Raw genomic sequence first — 9109 nt, 5'->3', positions numbered from 1 at the left:
TGCTTCGTATCAGGAAAGTGGACACTATTACCTGTTTTCCTGTTCACAAGCTGAGCCATATGTACATAATCTAGATTTTGTTTTCATAGTTTTGCACTTTTTATAGCCTATTTTTGAAGATTAACACATTTGCAAGATGATTGATTCCGTCTTTGCCTAATCCAGTAAGTGTTACAGAAAGCTTGCTGTGACTGTAAATGTAAATCTTAAAAGGGGGGATGTGATAATAGCGGGCTGAAATTTAAACCTGTATTTAAAAAAAAAAATCACCAAATCTATTTGCAAACAAGTCAGTTTGTGTTATGCTGAAATTTTGGGGGCTTTCAAATCTCTGTTTTCCAACTACATTTCTGAATGCATAAAAATATCAAATTTTTTTCACAGCCCTTTGTACTTCAAGATATGTTTTTTGTCCATCAGTATTAACTATTGGGATACTACTGGTTTTGTATGTGTTTTTCCTTTGAGACAACAGTACATATAATAGAGGTACAATTTGTTGGATTTTTTGTTTATGTATTTATTTCATTCCATTTGATTTATTTTAATTGTTGATACTTAAGTTGTCAAAACAGTAGACATTACTTGTTTTATTTATGATATATTTCAGCTTAAAGTTATGTTATTATATGTGGATGTAAATATAGATTTGGTGTTTTGCAGTTTTGGTTTTTGGTCTTTATTTGTTCTTGGTTCCCAATTTGTTTTATTTAAAAGTCTCATAAAATGTAGCTTTAAACATACACAATTTCAGATTAGTGTATTAAATCTCTGTGTTCTTGCTCCACATTTTGCTACTCTCCAGCCCCACCCTGTAGTATTTTAAAGCAAATCTCAGACATGATTTGATTTAATCCCTAAAATAATCCAGTAGATCTCTCTCACAGATGAGGACTTCACATTATTTCACTTAACTATGTGTCCTGGATACCTCAAATGTCTTTGTGCACTTGGTCTGATGTGATCTGAGCCAGACAGGATCTGTCTACTCGTTACAGTGACCTCATTGGTGTCTTTCTTTTTTATTCTTTTTCTTTTTTTGTCTGTGCTACATCCCCAATCCTGTGTTTTTTATATTGAGACAGGATCTTGCCAAATTGCCATGACCATTCTTGCCCAAACCATAATACCTCAGCCTCCGGAGTAACTGGGTTTACAGTTGTGCACCATCACACCTGGTGGAAATACAAACATATATATTTTAAAGGGAAAAAAAACTCCACAAAACTTCAGTGAATTATTTCCAATTTAAATTTTAGTTTTTGCTCTGATTTTGTATTTGATTACTTGAAAAACCTGGGTTACCAATGGCATTAGCCTATGTATAACAAAGACAATGTCTGTTTTGTCACTGATGTGGTTACTAAATGAAGCTCTACATTTTTTTGGTAAATCTGTTTGTTTATATCACTGGTTTTCCAGTTGTCCCTCCGCCCACCTCCACCAGCAGTGTCCTCACTGAGAAATTGTTGCACATGCATAGTATCAGAGTTACCCTAGCTCTGCTGACTCAGGAACTCTTGAGTGGAACCCAGCAGTCAAGTTCTCTGGGGATCTCCCCTCTGCTGGACAGTCCTGTTCAAGGACAGGCAGTGTGGTGTTGACCTGAATTGCCTGCATGATATACCAGCAGACCCTGGGCTCCTGGCTTCCTGTTGTTGGATACTGCTATGGCTCTTTTTTTTTTTTTTTTTTAAAGAGAGAGAGGAGAGAGAGTGAGAGAGAGAGAGAATTTTTAATATTTTTTTTTTTAGTTCTCGGCGGACACAACATCTTTGTTGGTATGTGGTGCTGAGGATCGAACCCGGGCCGCACGCATGCCAGGCGAGTGCGCTACCGCTTGAGCCACATCCCCAGCCCCTCTTTTTCTTTTTTCTAAATGTAATTTTGTTATGCAAAACACTTCCATAGCTTTAAAGTAAACCAGACATGTTTTGAGATTTTTGTCCTCTTACTATGCTATCCAATAGTAATTATTACTTTCTTTTTTTATACTGGGGATTAAACCAGTATAAATTTATTTATTTTTTTGATTTGAGATAGTCTTGATAAATCCCTGAGGCTGGCCTCTAACTTGTGATTGTCCAACCTCAGCCTCCTGAATTGCTGGATTATAGGTGTTCGAGGCACTGTGCCCTGCTTAAAGTAACCATTCTTTAAAATGAGTTTTTGGTTTAGCCTTCCACTGTTTCTTTTTAAGAATATAGGCATGTATGTAGCTAGTACTTATATTCTCATTATATAAAAAAACATGAGTAGATACAGCACAACTTGATTTGTGGGCCATTTCATTAATTTTTTTTCTGAAGAAAAGAAAGAGCACACTTCCGAAGAATCAAAGGAAATGTCATCTGGAGAGCTTGAGTTGGTCTCTAGTCATGTGGGGTGGGAGGGAGGCCGAGGCCCCCAGAAGGCCCCGTGTTCATTCCCAGAGGATGTGGCCAGTGTCTGTTGGAGGGCAGGTGGGGGTCCTTGGCTGTCACCATGAGGTTGAGGTTCCTTTTGGTTTTCTTGCCTGCTGCGCCATGTTCCCCACTGAGGTGCAGCCCAGCCCCGTCTCAGCTCTTGATGCAGAGCCGCTCCTGTGATTGAACTGACTGGTAAAAGGTGGGTATTTTGCCCCTAGGGCTGAAGCAGTAGTGAGAATTTGATTTCATTGGGAACCAGGTTAGTCTCTAGTCATGAGGAAAGTGATGAGCACAAGGTGCCTCTGGTCACATGTGAGAGGGGCTTCTGGAAGGCCACCAGGAATAGGCACTTGCATTACTCAGGGCTTCTTTCTTCTAGCCAAGCGACCAAGAGCTGTGGATGGTTTCATTAAAACGGGTGTCAGGCTGGGGCTGTGGCTCAACGGTAGAGCTCTCGCCTAGCACGTGCGGGGCCCTGGGTTCAATACTCAGCACCACATAAAAATAAATAAAGGTATTGTGTCCAACTACAACGAAAAAATATTTAAAAACAAAAATAAGGTGTCACCACCAGGTGGCGCAGGCATGACCTGAAGTCATTTCCTTGTCCTACCAGCTTTGATGTTCAACTTTGGTCTTTGGGGCAAGTTTTCAAATATGGATCATTGTGCCATTTCAAACACTAAAGGAAATATAAGACTATTACTATGCTTTTATTAAAATATTTAAGACTCTTCTCATTCAAAATCCCATAAGCTCGCCTGTTTCCTAGTGTCGTCCTTGCCCTTGTCCTTGGCGGCTGTGATGCTGGAGCACCGTGATACGGGTGCTTTTTTGGTTTTTATTTCCAGTGATGCCAGAAACCCAGTTTAATTAAAAAAATAAAATAAAAAAAGGAAAACTGTTCCCATTGTCTTTTCACCTTTGCCCTTAGAAGCTAGGTTCTGAGATGGCTAGTGGCACCGTGAGAATTCCCCTGCACTAGGCAGGTCTGAGGTAACTTAATTGCCTAGGGAAGGAGGGGCCGGTCTGGAGGGAGGGGGGGGGCACTAATCCTCTCAGGCTCCAGGACTTGGGGGCTGAGCCTGCAGTCTCCCCTTCCCTCCTGTCACACCTTTCTCCTGTTCTCCTCCCCAGAGCCCCTCTCATTTCATTCAAAGATAGCCCCATCAAGAATCCTGGAGATGGACCAGGCTGAGCCTGGCTCAGGGACTTAAAGTGACTAATGCTGATGAATGCAAACTTATCAACAGCCCTGAATGGAAATGACTGCTGCGGGGTCAGCAGTGACAATATGAGTGCCTTGCCACACAGGATTCCTTGGGAGCGCCACACAAAGAGTGACCCTGGTCTCACATTATTTTATTTTTTTAGAGAGAATTTTTAGTTTTCGGCGGACACAACATCTTTGTATGTGGTGCTGAGGATCGAACCCAGGCCGCACGCATGCCAGGCGAGCGCGCTACTGCTTGAGCCACATCCCCAGCCCCATATTTTCTTATTAAACAGTACTGAAGATTGAACCCTGTGGTACTCAGCCGTTTTTATTTTTTATTTTGAGATGTGGTCTCACCAAATTTTCTAGGCTGGCTTTAAACTTGTGATCCTCCTGCTCTAGCCTTTTTTTTTTTTTTTTGTACCAGGGATTGAACTCAGGGGCACTCAACCACATCCCCAGCCCTATTTTGTATTTTATTTAGAGACAGGTTCTTAATTGAGTTGCATAGCACCTCACTTTTGCTGAGACTGACTTTGAACTCATGATCCTTCTGCATCAGCCTCCTGAGCCGTTGGGATCACAGGTGTGCACTGCCATGCTTGACATTAGTCTTTAGGATAGCACTTTCTATGTCATTACAACCAACCAGAGACAGACAGTTTAGGGCTCTGGGTGCAGTCTCCCTCTCCCTGTTGCCTGAGTATTGTTAAACCAAAAGCAAATGGCATTTGTGGAGTCTGCCAAAGACAGATCTCTAAGGCCTTCTCATTGATTTGCTCAGTGCCGGCTTGTCATGTGAAAAGACCAAATCTTTGGCCTTATGGGGCAGCAACTAAGTGTATTATATGGTGCATCAGAAGTTTTAAGAACTATATAGAGCTGGGTGAGGTGGTGCACACCTGTAATCCCAGCGACTTGGGAGGCTGAGGCAGGAGGATTTCAAGTTCAAAGCCAGCCTCAGTGAAAGCAAGGCATCAAGCAACTTAGTGAGACCCTGTCTCTAAAATGCAAAAATAGGGCTGGGGATGTGGCTTGGTGGTTGAGTGCCCCTGAGTTCAATCCCCAGTACCAAGGAAAAACAAAACCAAAACAAACTATATAGAAACAAAACTTTAAGGAGCACCCAGCTTGGGGGTGTCATTCAACAACCTCAAATGTGGTTGTCCTCACTGAAGTTGGAAAGTCTTGGGGGTGAGGGGAGTGAGCCATGCAATGAACTGGAGGGAAATGTTGGGGGCAAGCATTTGAAACCAGGAACAAAGCCCTGTGTCGGTCACTTGAGAACATGGAGGGCCCTGGAGGCTGTGAGGAGGAGAGAGGCAGCTTGGTTCTGTCCGAAGATTGTTAGCTTTGCTCTGAGTGTGATGGGAGCTTTGGGGCTTGGGCAGAGGGTTTGGGTGGTTAGACAGTCATAAGGCCTAGCACGGGTCTGACTCCAGGGTCACTGGATCTTTGATACTCTCTCCAGGTGAGGCAGGATGTGGCTGACTGGGCTGATGGAAGCGCCTCCTGCTTCATGGAATTTTATTTCCATGTTGGAAGACTTGGTCCTCTTGAGAAGGGCTTCCTGGGATGCGGACTGTCTAGTTGGGGACTTGCGTAAGGAGGCTGGTGGGTCTGCACCTGCTGAGCTTTCTGACTATGACCTGGGCAAGTTTGAAGGCTGTGCAGGTCCTCTGTGGACCATGATTAGGTGGGAACACTTTGGGTACAGTTTTGTGCCAAGGAAGGATTTGAAGAAGCCAAAGAGGTGTTGGTTAGCTGGTTAAGGTGTTTGGGCATTATCTTGCGACCTATAAGAAGACACTGGAGGGGCTATGGCTGTGGCTCAGTGGTAGTGCACTTGCTTGGCAAGTGTGAGGCACTGGGTTCGATTCTCAGCACTGCATATAAATAAATAAAAGATACATCAACAACTGCTGAGGGCCATTGCCAAGTAGGAATGACGCATCGAAATTTCCTTGCCAGCGTACCCCATGTTGCTTAGAGGAAGGACTCCTTGCCTTGGACATTCGCTGTGACATTGCATGTATGTTTGAGAAAGGTGACCCTGCTCAAGGACCAGAGTGGATCCAGGTTTAGGGTGTATCCTGCAGGTTTTAGGAAGTATCCCGCTCCTTGGGTTTAGGGCGTTCCTGGTTTAGGACAATCTGGGTTTAGGGCGGTTCCAGGTTTAAGGTTATTCCTGCTGGGAATAGGGCGTATCCTGCTGCCTGAGTTCCCGTTGAGTTCAGAAAGTTTTTGGGAATTCAGAAAGTTTTTGGGATTCAAAGCCTGGTGGAGTACGTGAATTTGGGCCCAGAACTTGGATTTCCCCAGAACGTGTGTGGAGGCCGGTGTGAGTTCGGGAATAAAGAATTGCTGTTTGAATCTACAAAGCTGTGAGTGGCTTTTGATTCTGTGCCCAGCCAGACTGCGGCAAACAACTATAAAAAAATACAACAATAACAACAACAACAACAACAAAAAAGACACTGGAGTGCCAGGTTTCAAAATGGCAAGATTCAGGGTTTTACCAACCAGCAAGACTTTTGGTTAAACTTTTATTAGCAATCCCTTGTCATTACCAGTTTTTGAAGGTGAGCAGGCAAGTGTAATTGAAAAATTGAAAAATGGAACCTTCTAATGAGTCTTATTGCTTTTTGCTGATCATTCATATAAAATAATCATAAATCACAACTAGCCTCACAGCCTCCTTTCATCTACAATGCAAACCACACCAAAGGTTTTCTGACATAGCATCAGCCTGTTTGAACCCCAACTGAAGCATGCAAATTGAAATTGTGAATTAGAGATGGCTTAGCATTTCTTTGGATGTACTGAGTTTGCAATAGTGTGGATACCATAAAATTAGAAATTCCCCAAGAATTTTTTAGTTAGGATGGACGGAAGCTTATGTTTACATCATTGCCACATGGTGGCGCCTGTTAGCAGGTCAACAGAAATTTGAGGTCCTCCTTTGTGGAGATTCAATTTTATGTGTTTTTCGAACTACATTGGGGCTATAGGGTTTTTTCCCCCTCAAAGATATGCAGATTCTCTGCAATTCCTGCTGGATATGTCTTTTTAATTATTTTTTATTTTTATGGCAGTGGGGATTGTACCTAGGGGCACTTAACCACTGAACCACATCCCCAGCCCTTTTTTGTATTTTTAAATTTAAAGACAGGGTCTCACTAAATTGCTTAGGGTCTTGCTAAGTTGCAGAGGCTGGCTTTGACTCAAGATCCTCCTGCCTCAGCCTCCAGAGCTGCTGGAATTACAGGCGAGTGTGCCTTTGAAACCAAAGATGATTTAACAAGAGCAAACATTTGAAAATTCAAATAAAAGATTGAAATCACAGAGCCACATCCCTGGCCCTATTTATTTTTTATCTTGAGACAGAGTCTCAATAAATTGCTTAGAGCCTCACTGAGCTGCTGAGGCTGGTCTCTGTCTTGTGATCCTTCCGCCTCAGCTTCTTGGGTCACTGGGATTATAGGTGTGCATCACCGTGCCTGCCACCCTGTCATACTGTTGAAACTGCTTTTAAAAAATATTTAGAAAATCATATCTGCAAATGGTCAAAACCATCAAGTAGTATTAAAAATGGAACCCAGCATCTCACACACTCTCCCCTCCCCAGCCCTCGCCTGGTACACTGACCTCTCTGTTCTGCTGAGCTTCCTCTGGAACCACGTGTTGCTTAGCTCTCACCTCTCAAATTCTGTTTCACGATCCCCTGTGTTTAGTTGGGCCACTGCTGTGTTTTTCAGTGGGAACACGGAGGGTGTTTTGGGTAGGACAACTTTTTGCTGTACGGGACTGTCTAACCATTGCCAGGTGAACACCTGCCTCCCCAAAGTCGGGGAGAAAATGTTCCCATTTCCTTTGGGTGGTCCCCGTGGGTCCAACCTGCGTCAGGGTTCAGCTATCCTGCGCACTCAGAGCCTCTGGGGAGCATCGTCTCCTCTCCTTCCTCACCATGCTCAGCGCCTCCCTACCTCCCCACTTGGTCTGAGGAGGACAGTGGTGTCCCCCACCCATCCTTTACCTCTATTCTACTTTCTTGCTTCTGTCATTTGTACATTTTAGTGTCTGATAACATTTGATTTGGGTTTTGAAAATTTAATGTTGTCCATACTTATGTGGGTTGCAATTGCCAACTTTTTATGACTGGGGTCAAAATAGCTGCTAAGAGGGGCTGAGGATGTAGCTCAGTTGGTACATCCTTGCATGCATGAGGCCCTGGGTTCAATCCCCAGCGATGCATGCATTCAGTCCATGGTCTCCCAACTCCCTTCTTTTGGGCCCAAGGTGAGGCAGAACACCATGGTGGCAAGGGTCTGGTGGAGAAGAGCTTCTCAGCTTTTGGCAGCTGGGAAGGGGAGAGAGAGAAAAAGAGAGAGAGAGAGGGAGGAAGGGGCTGGGGAGAAGATGAATCTTCCAGAGCACACCTCCAGTGACCTATTTCCTCCAACCAGGTCCCACTTTCCAGTAGTCCATTCAGCCATTGTGGATTAATCCAGTAAGTGACCAACAAATTCAGGACCCTCATGATCCAGTCATGGCCTCTGAACCTTGCTGTTTTAGGGACCATGATTTGAACACATGAGTTTTTTGGGGGAACCTTCCAAATCCAAACAAAGGTTGTTCATTGAACAGTTCAATGCCTTTCCCCATCTGTCTCCTGTACGGTTTTTAATTTTTAACATTTGGGTATATTGTCTGTCCTGGCCCACAAGACTAGGCTCAGGGCATGGCCAGCACAACTTGTTGCTCTTGATATCCCAGGTCCCAGCACCTGGCCTGGCACAGGAGGTGTGGAAAGGAAGCGGGGCTGGGGTTGGGTGCGGTTGGGGAGGGTGAGGTCCACAGTGTGTTCTCAGGGTCCTGGTACTTTTGCCTTCTGAGCCCTCCTCTGTCATCCACATGGCTGTCCATGAGGACATTCATGCCACCTTGCTAGCATAAATCTGCGTATAATCCAGGTTGGGTTCATTCCTATATATTCATTGTTATCATATCTTTTTCTTCTGTTTCAAGTAGAAATTAAAAAACAGGGCTGGGGTTGTGGCTCAGTGGTAGAGTGCTTGCCTGGGTTCGATCCTCAGCACCACATAAAATAAATAAAGGTACTGTGTTCATCTACAACAACAACAACAACAAAACAACTAAACAAAAACAGATGACGATGTTCTCTGTGCCTAAAGAACAGATAGAGGCTTGAGCGAATTGATGCAGGAAATATTTGGAGGAATTTGTTCTTAGAAACCTTGCGTCACCAGTTCACCGCTTTCCACCACCGTGATCCCCTCCAGCAGAAATTGCAAACTTCCCCAAATGAGGGCGTGGAGACGCCAGCACCCCCAGCCACCTCTGCGGACCCCTGCTTGCTGCCTCCCGCAGTGAGCACCTCACTGTCACCTCTGACTCCTCCCTTCCTCTCTGGGTCCCAGCCGGTGTCCTCCTTGGTTGCAAGGCTGTTCCCAGAGCCAATGCT

Source organism: Spermophilus citellus (assembly GCF_964194105.1).
Source record: "Spermophilus citellus genome assembly, chromosome: 4".
NCBI lineage: Eukaryota > Metazoa > Chordata > Mammalia > Rodentia > Sciuridae > Spermophilus > Spermophilus citellus.
Note: the sequence above shows the minus strand (reverse complement) of the source record.